General features: G+C 36.4%; 1 long non-coding RNA gene across 1 annotated transcript; it reads right to left on the bottom strand.

Annotated features, from left to right (window-relative positions):
* Positions 1-5335: 5335 nt before the first annotated feature.
* On the bottom strand, positions 5336-8780 carry LOC148113558 (uncharacterized). The gene is made up of 2 exons (XR_015728322.1): positions 8655-8780; positions 5336-5711 (listed from the first exon to the last, which is right to left on the bottom strand). It is a non-coding gene; the product is annotated as an uncharacterized LOC148113558 (long non-coding RNA).
* Between the last annotated feature and the right edge of the window lie 8494 nt (positions 8781-17274).

Genomic DNA, 17274 nt, shown 5'->3' with positions numbered 1-17274 from the left:
AATGCCCCTTTTCTCCCAAAATGTTAAGATAAAAGTTTATATTCATAACTATTATTTTTGGATACATTTAACTCCTAAAGTTGTCTCTCTCTTTTTTTTTTCTGGTTTCATTTGCCATCTGAAAAGTGTTGTATTAAAAATACTTTTTATAGAAAATCAGGCCCCAGTTTAACTGATTTGTTGTTGCTTTTCTGTCATTTGTTGTGTACTGAAAGATTTATACAAATAAAGTGTTTATACTATAGTTTCTTTATAGTAAGTCCACCAAAACATATTGATTTGTGTGTGAACCTCACTTTCATTGCAGTCTGCATAGTTTAGCATAATAATAACTATAATCATTGTAAATAACTTGGATGAAGAAGATCAGTACAAATATCCCGGCATCCTTCAAGATGTCAACATGATGTTGACATCTTGAAGGATGCCGGGATATTTGTACTGATCTTCTTCATCCAAGTTATTTACAATGATTATAGTTATTATAAATACAGTGAAGTCAAGAAAGAAGGTTGATACTAAATACATCATGGGAGTGAAGATCTTAAAGGAAATAAAGGTATTTCCAGTGGAGAAAATACCATTAAGGCAATTAACACCTGGGCAGTTGCAGACATTAGATATACAGCTGGACTGGACTTAAGCAGAGCCAAAAGCTCTGGATAGGAAGATCAGAAAATAATCACAATGAATCGTGTCCTTCATTCACATAGTTCATTTGTTTATTAGTTTTTTCATGTCAGACACAACAGTGATGTTGACTATCTCAGTTTAGGAAGGAGCATAGATGGGTATGGATTGTTACAAGTACACCAGACGGTTGAATAAGAAAAACATTTGTTGGGGAAATATTTGAAGAACATGAAAAAGATGCATTGAACTAGTGCCGTGATGGTGAACCTATGACAAATGTGCCCGAAGTGGCACACGCAGCCATGTCGCCTGTTCCTATTCCAGGTTTCTGTTGTTCATGTGCACGCGATGTTCAGCTGACCAGCTGATCATTGTGCGTGCATGTGCGCCAATAATTGGAAGACTAGCTGGCTAGCATGCATGTGCGCGCCAGAAACCGGAAGTTCATTTTCCAGCGCGTGCATGCCCCCTGGGCAGCTCCTCTTCCGGGTTGTATCCCAGACTAGTGTGCATGTGCTCCCTTTTTGGCACTCAGTGCCGAAAAGGTTCGCCATCACCATTTAACACCATTAAACATCCACATCTGCCTAGCCCAAGTTCTTGGGGAAGACTCCATAGGTGGACAGACATGCTAAATCTAATCTAAATAGTCAGTTGACTATGTGACCAACTGTAATGTGTATGTGTGTACTTGAGTATCTGATCAAACACGTGGTCAGAAACATGACAGTGCATCCATACTATAGTGACTTTGCTAACCTAATGAACTCCACCCTCAAAGAAAATACCCACAATTGTCAATTGTTCTTCAAAAAGTAGAATATTGGATATTGTTAGTTGTGGCTCACAGGCTGATATTAAAAAAAAAAAAGTATGGGAGAAAACCAAAGTGAAATTTCAAGAAAGATAAAGGGCAGTCAAAATCAGAATTCATATCCTGACTTACTTTTAGCTGCACTTTTTTTTTTAGAAAAAAAAATGGGAACTCTAAATGACTGTTCACATGCACAAGTAGAGATTAGCATTAATGAATCCATTTTCCCTAAATAAATAAAGCCATTAAACCAAAGATGTTCCCTTTCTCCTATTTTATTTGATATTTATACTATTAGCATAGAAAATTAGGAAAAATAAAGAAAAATAGTAATATAAAAATTGAGCATCATGTAGCAAATCTGTTGCTATTGCTATTCTTATTTCTTTAAAACCATAGTAGTATTATAGTAGTCTTAATTGAATTTGAATTTAATACGTTTTATGCAGTAGCAGGCTTAGAAGTTAATTTTGACATATTCATTGTTATTTAAAGTTTAAACTTAAATAAATACAGACAGTGCTTCAGGAAGCTACTGGACGTCCTATTTGCTCAGGAGAATTTAGACATTTAGGAATAATTATTCAAAGGATTAGTTCCAATTTAAGCAAGTAATTATGGCCCTTTTCTGTACAAGTTTTAAAAAGTATTTAAGTCATGGCAATATCTTTCATTATCATTGTTTGGTAGTATAGCTGTTTTCAGAAATACCATTCTTAATTAGACAGTTCCATTGTCTATGGCTTTCTTCCATGCATAGCAAAACTCCTCTCCCTCTCCCTCTCCCTCTCCCTCTCTCTCTCTCTCCCTCCCTCCCTCCCTCCCCCCTCTCTCTCTCCCCCCTACACACATAAAGGATACACAGTTAGGCAAAAATAATGGAAGCAAAAACATGATGGAGATTTAGACATCCCCAATGAAATATTATTTTGATGCTTCTCACAATTGAAACAATTGATTCATGTCATTTCAACTCTAGGTTATTTAGGATAGAATAATTTATGTGGGATCCTTAGTGTTCTCTGAGCTTGTGTTGTGGCCCGCCAGCGGCCTGCCCAGATCGTGGCTAAGCCCGACAATGAGGAGGCTGGTGTGTTGTCGTGCCAGCAGCCTGCGCAGCTGGTGCTCACATCGGACAGCGAGGAGGCTGAAGAGGATGTGGTGCCAGAGGCAGAGAGGGCCTTCAGAACCTCCAGAGGCTCCTTCAAGTGGAGAGAGCGAAGTGGAGGAGCCTCTCCTCAATGCTCGAGCACGCAGGGCTGCCAAAAGGCAGGAGTGGCTACTCAGGAGGAGCAGGTCTCCTTGAGAGTAAGGCTTGAGGATAATTGGCCACTCCCTTAGCCTATTTAAGTCACATGCCATTAGTAAATTTCTTGCTAGAAACAACTTGTAATTATCATCAGAGCATTTTTGGAAAAGTCTTATCATGTCTTGTTTTCTGGGCTGGTTGCCAACCTTTGCCGGACTTTGGTTTATTCTTGCTACTTAATAAATTTGATAAGGACCATTGGTGTGTGTCAATATCCTCGGGAATCCGGAGCTGGGGCAGAACAGCTTGATTGTTTTCTTGCAGACATTTCATTACCCAAATTACACAGAGTACTGGTGATTTTACCGAGTTTGGGTAATGAAAAATCTGCAAGAAAACAGTCAAGCTCAGAAAGCACCAAGGAATCCTTATTTCAACTGTGAGCTACAAATATTATCCTTTAATGTTAGAATAATTTATCTCCAGCATTAAAGAATATATATGTTTTAAAAAACCAAAATGGTAGAAATCGCATTTGTAGAAACCAATATTTAGATTTTACTCTTTCTTCCACTTGTCTTTTCAACATTGTTTTGTGCAATTTCCTACTTCATTGCAAGGAGTTGGAAGACAGAAAACTTAAAGGACTAAAAAAAAGTAATTACGGATTAAAACTATGTTGCTGCTGAACAGACAATTCAAAAGAATTGCTCACAAGTTCAAAATTGCTTTTTTTGGTCATATTTTATAAACTATTTTGATCTTTTCATTTAAGACCATTTAGGAACATTTGAAGAATGGTGACATCAACATTTAAAATCTCTGAAATCAATTGATCAATCAAGTAATTCTGGTTTGGTTCTTCTTAAAAAGTCTTTAGAAATTAAAGTGGATAATTTTGATTTTAATTCAATAAACCTTATTGGATGTGCTTCCTTCCTCCCTCCCTCCCTCCCTCCCTCCTTTTAAATCCATTTAGCAAATTATTAGGGCATCACATATTCAAAGGTGGAACTATGGTCCAGTAAAATGGTACCACATAACTGATAACTTTTCCAGACTTTGTTGGTAAGATTTTAAACCCATATTGCTAATATAACAATGTCCAGATAAATTTTATTTATCAAATCAAATAAATATTTATTGTAGTAATTAACCAGCACAAACTATTATTTATGATAAAGATAATCTGAACTTTGTTAGTAAATCATTGTTTACTAACCAAATCCCTCTTAGTTTATTATTCATTTTTCTTAAAGGATATAAATTGAAGCAATATGTGGATGGTTGTGATGGTTTTTAGCTTGGCTCCATGTATTAGGAATTTATTATGGAGTTATTGTTATTTATTTTTTACTGCTGTTCACCACCAAGGCCTAAGGTTGAGCTGAGTGGCAATAAATAAATAAATAAATAAATAAATAAATAAATAAATAAATAAATAAATAAATAAATAAATAAATAGTTAGCTGCTAAGTTTATTGGTGAAAAACACTGAAAAAAACTATAAAATATTTTTCTTTCATTTATTGTCATTTAACTATGGGAAATTGTCTTGAATTCAGAAAAGCCACAAGATATGTCTGTTTATCTACCATCTGTCTGTCTATTTAAACACATGCGTGTATACAAAAGCCTAGGGAGTAAGAGAGAGGGAATACGTTACAAAAGAATTGTTCAATTTATTGAACATTATTAATATAAGTAAACTGGACAGAACTGGAACTTATTTAGTAATCTGTGCTAAAAGTTGAGAGAGAGCAAGAGAAAGAGAGGGAGGGAGAAAGAAAGATTAATGTAAAGGCATCATCAAGAAACTTCATCTCATTCTATGTTGTATTTTGCTCTTGTGATTTTGGTTCACAATGAAATTGGCAGTCCTGTATGAATGTGCAATTAACCTACCATTCATAGTTCTTCATGACCCACATCAAAAATATTCAGCAACCATTGGGTAGTTCATGGAGAATCAAGGTGACATTCTTGTGAGATCTTATTTTAGTCTAGTCCTTGGTCCTTATTCCTTTCATTGATTTCCCTCCACTCAACAAAGTTGTATTGGGTTTGTGCTGCATGATTCCTCCCAAAGAAAGAACAATTAAATCTTTTTCTGGTTAAATTGGTAAAAACAATTTCTGATACTTCTTCCTAGCAACCATAATTCTCTGCAGTTCTGTCCCTTAATTGATATAATTTCTGATCAAATATATTCCTTCCAAGACAAATATTCATCCTGTGGGTGCAAAAAATCTTTTTTTAACAATGTGTACTGTAATCAATGATTCATTGCCTGAATCAAATACTTTTGAACAGAATGTGAGTGAAATTCAAAAATGTCATTGCATGTGTCATCTCCTTGTATAACATTTGCTTTTAATTAAACCACCTTTTCTTTTATAGGAAGCACATAATTGATCTTAATTCGTCATGAAAAGTTATATTGATTTGTCTTTTTTATAGATTAAAGCAAAATTCTAACATTTTTTAAAAGTTTGCAAGGTTCAGCCCAGGCATCATATGAAAGTACAAAAAGATTTTTAGAGAGAATTGAATTCTATGTTATCAGCAGTATTATTCTGATTTTTTTTTTCTTTTTTTAATTGGCAACAATTAGATCCTCAATATTTTAGCAGGCTTCATTTGTGATATTTCTCTAGATTTATTGTAAAATGAGAGAAGATGGATAGTCAACCACCAACCTAGCTCATAAATCCACCTCAAATAAACTGTGATGGGGACATCAAGGGAAATATAAATATGTAAGGTCCCAGATTCAGCCGACAATTGCTAGTAGCCAACATTATTTCAATCCATTAGTTCTGCTGTTTGGGGAAGCAAGATGGTGATGGAAAAACTATGCCAGATTGTTAATTCTAATCTCAAAGGAAGTGGTGAGAACCTTTTCTTCAGTTCAATTTTTCTCACTGCCTCTTTCAACAGTTCACTTGGCTCACTGATGTAGGCTGAAAGATCTTGAGGCATAAAATATATGGCATGTGGGCAGGACAATGTGATCTGCAAAAGTAAAAACAAAACAAAACATCTAAACATTTGACATCTCCTACTGTATATACAAGCCCAATTGTCAGATACAAGAAATCAGAAGCACTCGCAAATACAGTTAGTCAATTTATGGCTGCAGTTGAGCCCAAAATTTCCTAAGCAAGACAGTTGTTAAATTAATTTTGCCCCATTTTACAATCTTTCTTGTCACAGAATGTTGCAAGAATCTTGTTAGACTGACTTCTTTTGGAGATTTCGGGGAGGTCAGGTCTCTGCCACTTTCTCCAGTGCGAAGACTCTAAATGCAGCTCTCTCTTAACGGATCTTCTGGTCTAGCTGAAAATTCTATCATACCAATGTTGTGATGAAAACAAATTTTGCATTTTCAAACAACACTATCTAAAAACAGGTCAGAAAAATAACTTAAAAAGGGAAAGTGAAGAAGTCTGGTTGCCACGTTAACACATTTTTATTTTACATGCAAAATGATGTGTATTTAGATTCCTATTGATATGTTAATACTCTTGATAGCGCCTCAGTCTTTTAATTGGAGATTATGAACATTTGCTGCAAATGCATATTTGCAACCAAGATAGTGTCTTATTCAAGGGCCTGGTTAATTTCAGAGTATGTTTTTCAGTTTTAATAATGTCTCCCTTCCCCCGGTCATCTGCTTTCCGGAGTTGGCAAAGAAAATAATTCACTGGCTGTAATATTAACTGCTATTTTCTGACTTTGCCTGTCATTCTTTCAATATCCATAATTCCTAGCCAACTCAGTCATAGGAATCCTGGATATTTTAGCACAGAACATGTGGAGAACTTCAGATTTGGCAAAGTTGATCTACACCATAAAAAATGAGCACCTTAAAAAAAACTGGATGTATCTAAGTGGATATATCACAGGCTGAATATATCATGTTCTAGATCCAGTTAGATAAAATCATTTGGTGTTTTTTTCTTTTTCCCATTTTGGAGATCCTTCCTTCCTTCCTTCCTTCCTTCCTTCCTTCCTTCCTTCCTTCCTTCCTTCCTTCCTTCCTTCCTTCCTTCCTTCCTTCCTCCCTCCCTCCATCCCGCCCTCCCTTCCCCTCTTCCAGATCAGTCTGTTAATCCCTGCTTTATCTGTTTTTGAGCTAAAAGATGAAGTATCAAATGAAAGATAAAGAGAGGAAAAAGAACCCTCAGGTACCAATTCTAAAAGTCTAATAATAGTTATTATATAATGACAGCTGGAAAACATTCAGAGAAAGAAAAGCCTGCTGCTGATTTAGTCCTGCTTCACAATGTATCTTTCTTTGTTGCAGCCCCCAAAATAGCTCTTCCAGGAGACAATTGAGGCAGGAAGATGACAGCGCTGATCTTTCAGCAACAGAAGTGTCTGCCACAATGATGCCAAAAGGAAGAACTTCCACCCTTTTATATTTGTGTTACAGTGTTGTATCCAAGAACTTAAAGTGTTAATCAGGGATAATATCAGTAGTGGATAAAACCAAACATTTATCTAGTTCAGAATTTTGTTTACACACATACACAGACACACAAAGGGAGAGACAACACAAAGAATATGCATGGAGGACATAACTAGCTCTTGAACCAGTTGTAGAAACGAAATCTTATGTTTTTTAACATGTTACTTGGAGTTCTCAATGAGAAATTCACAAAAATACATCTTTACAGTTGCTACTAATCTACCACACGACAGAGAGCATTTCCACACACTTCTTCCAAATCCCACAAAATCAATTTGGAGCTGTCATGGTTGTTAGCTGTCCCCAGTCTGGAAATATCATTACCACATGAATTATTCAGTTCCTTTTCCCAGGTAAACAACTAGGCAGCATGAAAAATGGTGCTGAACTATTGCTCAACCATCCATTTTCGTGTTTATTCCACAGTGGAATCTAGATTCTACCTGTTCCCCCCTCCCCACAACTAGTAGCAGTTTCTAAGGAGAATTAGTGGTGACAAAAGGCTAGTAGCATTTTGGGAAGACACCAAAATGGTGGAAAAATTGCAGGGAAGATGAGGGAGGCCAGCTGGGTTTGACAGTTGAGTTAGCAAGGGGTCACAAGAATTTCTACTAATGAGAGATCTAAAGCTCCCCAGAGAGTTAGTATCAAGAGATTTTAAAAAATGTAATAAGCACAATGCATATCCAACAATTTATCTAGAAATATTCAGCTGCTAAATAGAAACTATGATTTTGGGGCCATCTAATTTCTAATTAGGAACACCTGATTTCCACAGTACTGTCTTATTTTTAAATATATTTACCCATGTAGTATGGCTGTAACATTATTATTATCCTTGTCATCTTCTCTACTACCTCCTCTTATTGGTGCCATTATTATGATCATTATTGCTCTATTGTTTTGCATGTCCACTGAGAGCTTCTACTCTGGGGTCAAAATTCTTGGCCAATAGAATAAACTATTCTATCTGATTAGAGAATGATGCCATGACTTTGTGTAGCAGTACCACAGCTGCAAGAGGGTGAATGTATCATCTATCTGTCTGTCTGTGTATCTCCATCCCTCCATCCATCCACACAGAGACACAAACACATGCACCATTGTTTGTTTTGTTTTCATAGCTTGATAGTTATTCTAAGAAGCCAAACCCTAGAATACCTCATAAAACAACAGATATGGAGAAGATGCATTATTATTTGATAACTGAAAATCCTGGTTTTAAGATTAAAGCCTGAAAAAACAATATTTGTTGACATATTTGAGCTTATAAATAGCTATTTAAAAAACCCTGAAAACATTGAATTCCTATTTGAATATTGCTAGAATGTCTCAGATTTGTACTCTGGTAATCCTGTTAATTACGATCAGATTACAGTATAGCAACAGTCTATATGATTATTCTATGTATAACTACTTCAACTGTTCCAGTTATTGTCATTGCTCTCATTAGCTCATGGCAAGAATTACAATGGTGCACATACCTCCAACAATTATACCACTCGCTAGAAATTAAAGAAGACTTGCTCAAATAACAAACGAAGAATATGTTCCGGTGTTCCTGTCAGTTTCCTTTTAAAATCATTATCAGAGGCAAAAAAAAAAAAAAAAAAAAAAGTCTGCTCACTTTCCTAAAACAATATGGAGAGATTGGAAAGTTTAGCATGGCACAACAGTCATATAATCAAGTCATTTCTGCATCAAGGCTTTTAAAATAATTGCTTACCAGGTCTATCTGAATTACATAGCAATCAGAGGCAGTTCATCTCAGATAGCTGAAGTGATTTCAGCATTAGTTCTCCTTTTATATTCTTCCTAATTTAATATTCACTTATTTTATGTTCTGACAAGAGAGTTATGAACTGATTGCCTATGAACACACCATCTTCCCTCCTAATTCTGCCTGTTCTGATGTCAACATGTAATGTATAGTTTTGAAATAATATACACAGATGGAATCAAATGCTAAATATGGGAAATATCTGTTTCTCTTGTCACTTTGGGGAAGTTTTCTTATCTAAGTAACAAATGGATTTGTGACATTAACATTCTCCCAGCTCTTACTTCAGCCATTATCTGTATCATCAGATACCAAGATCAAGGTCAAAGTAATATAAGATGCTCTCTAAATCAACTTAGTCACTAGGATTTTTTTGTTCTTTTTTCTTTTTCTTTTCTTTTTTCTTTTTCCATAAGGCTTTCCATAGGTTTGTAAATCCAGATGCTTTTTTCCTATACATCTTCTATTTTTGATTCACTGTTATTGATCCACTTATTCAAATTCAGTTGTATGGCTGGTATTCCTATGTTACAATAAATGGGGTAAATAAAACAATAGATTTCCAATTCTTACCCAGAATCTTTGTGGATAGGTTTCTAATTCTCACCCAGAAGCTTTGTCCTCAGATAAGGGGAAAATGTAGATAGAAATTAGAGAAGAAACTGGAGGCTTTAATGTAGCTTGGACACAGTGCACCTTCTGATTAAAATCTTCAAAGGTGGCAGCAAAGAAGATTGCTTATTTTTAACTCTGTCTTTTTTAAATAAGGAATTTTGGGGAAAAAAAAACCCTGCTTATTTAACTTCTAAAATAAATGTTTCAAAATAATCAGATGATCCCAGTGTCAGAGTTCCGACAGATGCCCTAATTAAATCATGAGCCTCAAGCCCAGCTTCCAAAGAAATCCAGTTATTTATTAGGAGCTTCATGCCGGCACGGACCAGGTGGAGCTAATTCTGACCTTAGTTAATTGATGCTTTGGCTCTGATCCTGTTTTCCCCTCCCTCCAATATGTGTCATCAGTCACATTCCCCAACAAAGCAATTTTGCGGGTTGTAAAAGTCACTCCCCTCCAGCCACTGTGGGTTTCTGTGTAGACGACCTCAGCATATCGGTTGGAATGTGCCTTGTTTTGACCGAGATGCCAGCTCCTTGATGCAGCTGCAAAGTTCGCTTTCCCATCCCCCTTGCTTATGTCAACTTGAGAGCAGGTCAGGGATGCTTTGCGAGTTGACACTCTGTTTTGTATCAAACTTCTTTAGAAAAAAATATATAAACTTGTAGATAAAAATACTGAATTTTCCCCACATGCATTCTAAATGCCTGGAGACTGGAGTAAGAAGGAAATAATTTTATGGGCACTTAAGTAAAAGTCTTGCAGGTTCAATGGCTCTCCAGAATATACAACATAACATTTCAAACCATTAATGCTGGAAGCTAAAGCATCTTACCAAACGACTGAAATCAGAGTTCATGGTTGTTGTTTTTTAAACAAGCAAACAAAAGTGTTCTTGGGTAAACTGAATGAAAGTGTGTATGTTCTGTATGTATGCATATATGTATTTAAGACTTTATTCAAAACTTACAGCAATTGATTTACCAACTTAAGTGGAGAATGCTGAGAATGTTTTCTGTCAGGCTAGCTGACTGAACCTTTTTATTGATTCAGTTTGATTTATACACCTGCCCATCTCCCCTAGAGACTCTATGTAACTCCAAACAGTTTAAGACAGTATGATAACTTAATATAAAACATAAACAGCAGCCAAGGAGACAAAGCAGAAAGGAAGTGAATACTTCTAAGAGAGATGAGAAGAATGTCTGTTCTTAAAGTGATTCCCAGTTAATATGAGTGAAAGTATTCTTTCAGGTAAGATCTCACGCCATTTGTCTAGGTTGTAAAATGTAAAACAAGCAGAGAATGGCAACAATGCCACATAACTTTTGGAACCTTAGAACAAAGCTAATTTGATTTTTCTTCTTTTTGCTCTACCCATCGAGAATCACTTGATTCACAGCTAACTTTTATCTAGCCATTTATCTTGAGATCAAGTCATTCCAAGACCAGGCTTTTCAGCAACCAGCCATGAATTCATTTCATCTGTGCAAAATTGTTTCTTGGCATGCAAGAAAATGTATTTTTCATAATTTATAAATGAGATACCAGCTTCTTTATATTTTTCTTACATTTTTCTAGCATGGATATGAATAAATTATATGATTATAATTTTACGTGTGCCCCGGCACACACACATATAGAGTCTGATTGGATTGAGGTGCTATACAAAATTTGTAAGCACAATTACAGCCCAAATTGCATTTAAAAATCAATAATATTACAAACCTAATATTTTAGGGGTAAGTTATTTACTCTGAACAGCAGATGAAAGATTCTCTCTTCTTCCTCTCTGCTTTCTAAGGACTGGCCTTGTTTTCCTCTTTGGTGAAAACTCAAGATTCTGCTTTGTGATAAGGGTCTGGAATTTTGAATCATAGTCCTAAGACAATATGATGGCTGGTCAATCTATCATTCATTTTTTGGCACTTTTACAAAATTATAAAATTTATTCTAATCACATTCTTGGGTTTTCCTTCTCTATGTCTAAGTATACTTCTAATTCCTTTTTTCTTTTCTATTCTCTATTAATTCTTCTGTCTCAGCTCAGGTAATGGGAAAAATAGTAAAACTACATTTTCATTTTTATAAGAGAAAGAAAGAAAGAAAGAAAGAAAAAAAGAAAGAAAGAAAGATAGAAAGAGGAAGGAAGGAAGGAAGGAAGATGAAGAATTTCAAACCAGGAATGCTTACGTACAAAAAGAAAATGACTGCCCTTTGCTTCTGTAAAACAAACAATGGGAGGGCACAGCAGCAGGGAATTGGCCAATGGCAGAATATAGTAGTCTAAAGTCTGGATTGAAAGGTATTTAAAGAGAATTAAGGAGAAATTAAGGAGAAATTTCCTGACAGAATTAACTGAAATTAAGCAGAAATTTCTTGACAGTCAAAACAATTAATCAGTGAAATGTCTTACTTCTTTTTGGAAGTTATAGGTGGTCCATCACTGGAAGCTTTTAAGAAGAGACTGGACAACTGCTAACACCGACCAGTTCGTTCTCACAGGGAGGGACTACTCAGGGTACCGTCAGTCAAATTATGCTGACTGGCGACTCCCAGGGGGAGGGCCTTCTCTGTGATGGCTCCAACCCTTTGGAATGAACTGCCCCCTGAGATACGAAATATTCCTGATCTTCGTGCTTTCCGCCGTGCCCTCAAAACCCTGATGTTCCAACAGGCGGGGCTAAACATATGAACATGTGAATGTTTTTTAAAATGTTATCTAATTTTAGGTTCTATTTAATTGGGTCAAACTATGTTATAATAATAATTTTAATTAGCAATTTTATGATATTTGTGTATCTATATTTTTCTTGACTGTACACCGCCTTGAGTCTTACGGGAGAAAGGCAGTACAGAAATATAATAAATAAATAAATAAATAAATAAATAAATAAATAAATAAATAAATAAATGAATGAATGAATGAATGAATGAATGAATGAATGTCTATGGAGATTCTCAGTTATCCAGGTCATGGTTGTCCCAAAGGTGCTTTTTCAAGAGGTAAATGGACTTTTGGTTTTTTTCTTTAAAGACATTTCACTTCTCATCCAAGAAGCTTCTTCAGCTCTGACTAGATGGTGGAGGATGGAAGGATTTGCAAGGCATATAAAACCTTCCATTCCCAACCATCCAGTCAGAGCTGAAGAAAGTTCTTGGATGAGAAGCAAAATGTCTTCAAAGAAAAACCAGAAAGTCCAGTTGCCTCTCAAAAAAGCACCTTTGAAACTGGACAACCATTTATCTGGAATTGTATAGGGTCTCCTGCCATTGGGTGGGGCTGAACTAGACCTCCAAGATTCCCTCCAGCCCTATGATTCTGTGCTCTAATCTTTTGCCAAAATATTTCAACCTGCAACTTTGATTTCCTTACAATTAAGCTGGGATGAGCACAAGAGAGGAGTTACTTCCATAATGCCTTTCTTCTTGGGTGAATCAACACCTCAATTAAAAGAAATGCTTACTTTATTACTGATGGAACTAGCTTTAACTTTGTTTTCAGATTATATTATTCTTATGAATTGATGTGAAAGATGTACGGACTCTTTGAATTCTTAATGCTGTACAGAGAAATGCTTCATGATACACATGGGATAAGCAATGAAGCCTTCTTCTAAGTGATGGCTAACCTTTTTGCCATTGCGTGCCGAAAGCGGGGGGAGCACAGGGACCCATAATTCAATGCGCCCTATCCCCCCCAAACTCCCCCCCGCTTTTGGCATGGTGGGCCTTTCTGGGCGCCTGGGGAGGGCAAAAACAGCCTTCCCCACCCCTCTGGAGACCCTCCAGAGGCCAGAAACAGCCTGTTTCCCGACTTCTGGTAGGCCCAGAAGGCCTGAAAATCAGCTGGCCAGTGCACGCATGCGCGCTGCACCTGAGCTAGGGCAACACCCATGAGCCCACCAATATGGCTCCGCGTGCCACCTGTGGCACACATGCCATAGGTTCGCCATCACGGTTCTAAGAGATGAACCATCCATGTTTTCTGAAGGCCTGGAGCAGATAGGTGTATATGTGCAATGTGGGCATACAATACTTCGGCTTGCCATGTGATATGTCTGTGCATGAACATGCCTGAAAATCCAATGTAGAAAGGCTGTTGATTGAGCTGTACTGAGGCTGCCAGAGGAACCAGTTGCCTCAGTGCTTTATATACAAAGCTTCAGTATGCAATTTAATATTTAAAACCATGAGGCGAGGCCAGGCAGAGGGAGAGAGGAAAGAAGGAAGGAACTTTTAAATGTGGAAAAAGAAATACAATGGCTGTCTCATGTTTATCCAAGAACTGCAAAAGAAATGTCCACAAATTAACAGAACATTAATACATCATTTATAAATGAGCTACCAGCAAACTGAAAACAATTTCAAAAGCAGCCATGCTCGCAGATAGATGCAAATATTACTTTAAAAAACTGCTTCAAGAGACTTGTGGCATTGTGTTTGACAGTTCTATTGTATCAGCATACACTAAGAACTTCTGAAGGAAAATAAAAATGAACATCATGACAGCATAAATAAAATGCATAAAATACATACAATAAAATAAAGCATAATCTTAAAGACCTAGGGACTGTTGCTTAATATTCACTGTACTATCTACAAAGAGTTATATATTGAATACCAAACAAGAAAGAAAGTGAAATCTCTTTTGTGGACAATTGTTGTTTCCATTGTGTAGTGACTGAATTTGTTAGCAATGGATTCAACCTTCTGTTAGTTCACTATTCTATCTGCATACAAAAGCTTTCTGGAATGATTGTTGGATATACAAAGGGGTATCTTAGGAAGGAGGTGGCAGGAGATGCTGAAAGCCTTATTCTGCAACCTGAGTCCAACTCACAATGTATTTGTGCTATAGCTGGTATTCCTGTATTGCTTTCTAGCAACAACAAGAGAAAAGTTCACAAAGTAATTGGCAAAAGCAAATATTCAAACCCATTCAATCTCCAAACTAAACTGTACAATAACAACAACAACAACAATAACAATAACAATAATGTAGGTACTTGGTTAATACCTAGGATGCTGGCAGCAACCCGTATCAACCATTAGCACCAGGCAATGGTATTTGTGATGCATTTTTTAATGTTCAGTTGACTGAGTTTCATGTTTAATGAATAAAGTATATAATAATAATAAATCGCGCAAAATGATTACAAAGCTAGACATGATCAAGTTTCTAAATTAGTCCACTGATCATCATGTAAAAAATATGGCATACCTGTATGTCCGAAAAGTCATGGGAGCACAAAGTGGAGAAAGTTATTGAAAATGAGACAGTGAAGATCTTGTGGGACTTTCGAATACAGACAAATCGTCATTTGGAACATAACATGCCAGATATCATGGCTGTTGAGGGCCGAAGCATACAGTTTATTGACATCGCTGTACCAGGAGATGCCAGAGTCGAAGAAAAAGAACTGGAAAAAATCACGAAATATCGTGACCTGGCCATTGAAACTACATGGCTATGGATGAAACATGTAACAGTGATACTCATTGTCTTCGGGGCATTTGGTACCATGTCCAAGAATTTTACAAAACACATCAAGAAATTGCAGCTTCCTGCAATAACACCATCAGAACTGCAAAAAACTGTGCTACTTGGAATATCATATATTTTAAGAAGATACTTGGTTGATACCTAGGACGCTGTCAGCAACCCGTATCAACCATTAGCACCAATCAATCATATTTGTGACACATTTTTAAATGTTCAGTTGACTGAGTTTCATGTTTAATGCATAAAAGAGAAAATAATAATAAATCCCTCCCCCCCGCCCTCTGTTGCCTCCCAAAACAGAACTCCTGAAGAAACCAAGAAAATCAGTTAAATTAAGTGAAACCAAATCAGGGGAACCTGGCATGTTTTGAGAACAGACTGATTAAATGTTGAGTTTTTCAACTTCTAATACTGATAACCTTGACAAGCATAGAGTCAGATGATCCAATGGCGACAGTAATTCCAATAGAAACATTTAGTTTCTAGAATATGAACATTAATAAAAATGCAGAGTTAGCCATACATTTTTGTGATCAGATTTCTATATTTTTGTTTGTTTTTTGTTATTGAATTGTAACTTCCAGAAGTCTACTCATCCTGGTTAATGGCAAGAGATGCTTAAGGCTAACTGACTGCATTGGAAAATTGCAGGCAGTGAACAGATGGCAGTGAAACGATATCAAAACTCTTAAATCTGGTTTCCATCTAGAATTCATCTGAATTTATGCAGCCCAAATCAGAGAGCTCTAGGGATGCTGAAAGTTGAAGTTCATCAACATCAGAAGAGTCACAAGTTCTCCATCTTGGCACACATAATATCTAACATCTTTTGTTTGCTTACACTTGCTGCATTGAAAAACAACTCTCCAAAAGCTGAACAGACAAAGGAAATAATTATCCACAGATTAATTTTTCTGGCTTAGATTTGCTGCCTTCTCCTCGGGGAGAATTAGGGAAAGAGAAGACAGAGCAATAACTGCTTTGTGTGTGTGTGTGTGTGTGAATATAAAGCAACACTACTCTTTTCTGCTATTATTAGTCTTTTTTTTCCTTTTAAAGACACATTTAAAATAAGTGCTAAGAACATTTTAATTTTCCTATTTGTAAGGCAGAACATGCAATCAGTTACTGGGGAATTATACAAAAAAAAAAAAAAAATCCTGCCAACCTCACGTTGTTTTTCTGTATTTCCTGGTGAGAAAATAGAGGGGAAAAGTTTATATTAACTGTACATAAAGTCAGGGTAGCAATACAGGTATCCTGGTGTAAAACCAGGGTCTCACAGGGGCCATCCGCTGGTCCTCAGGCCTTCTTGATAGAACAAGGGCATTGTTACACATCCCAAGTGCTTTTCATGTAGGAATGTTTCCTCCCAAAAATATGAATGCTAGAACTTAATTAATTCTCTTGGCTTTTATTGTGCATGAAGTAGATTTAGCTGTGAATAAATTTATCTTGAATCTAAAGAATCTGATTCTAAATCCAGCTGGAAGCAAATGTAGGCAGATCTGTTACTGTTTGCTGTGCATGACTCAGATTTGCACCTCAATCTTCTTGTATTTATTTTCCAGTAAATTTGCAGATGAAGCATTGCTATATATGGCTCCTCTTTCTTTCTAATTACATAGTGCTTAAAGATTACATTGTTTTTCTCAGTGTGCCTATAATTTCCAGAGGAAAAATAAGCTCTGATGTCACCGAAGCTCATCTTGAGAGGGTCTGGAACTGAGTCAATTCTCACATGAAGTGCTACAAAGCCAGAGAAAGACCTATCAAGGCCTGGCTTAGGAATTAACACTGAGGAAAAGTGCAACAATCAACACTGCACAAGAAGTCTCTTGCTTGCCTGAAATGTCTTCTCTTGCTTCTCTTGCTCCCTGTATAACCTAATGTGACAGTTGGTTCCCCAAAACCTGTAGAGAAGATTTAGGAAGGAGAAAACACATAGATTTACAGATAAATTTATTTTAGTGGAAAAGGATATGCTTGGATACAATCCAACCTGTTATTTAGGAAGGAAGGAAGGAAGGAAGGAAGGAAGGAAGGAAGGAAGGAAGGAAGGAAGGAAGGAAGGAAGGAAGGAAGGAAGGAAGGAAGGAAGGAAGGATATTTGGAAATAAATGTGGGTTATGCATCAATTCAGAAACATCAAGGGGCCCCCAATTGGCAATGAAAGTTTAAACAATATTTGGAAATGGAATA

The sequence above is a fragment of the Pantherophis guttatus genome, chromosome 5, assembly GCF_059756535.1.
Source record: "Pantherophis guttatus breed Tessera chromosome 5, ASM5975653v1, whole genome shotgun sequence".
NCBI lineage: Eukaryota > Metazoa > Chordata > Lepidosauria > Squamata > Colubridae > Pantherophis > Pantherophis guttatus.
The sequence above is the reverse complement of the archived record's forward strand: the minus strand, read 5'-3'. Positions and strand labels throughout refer to the sequence as shown.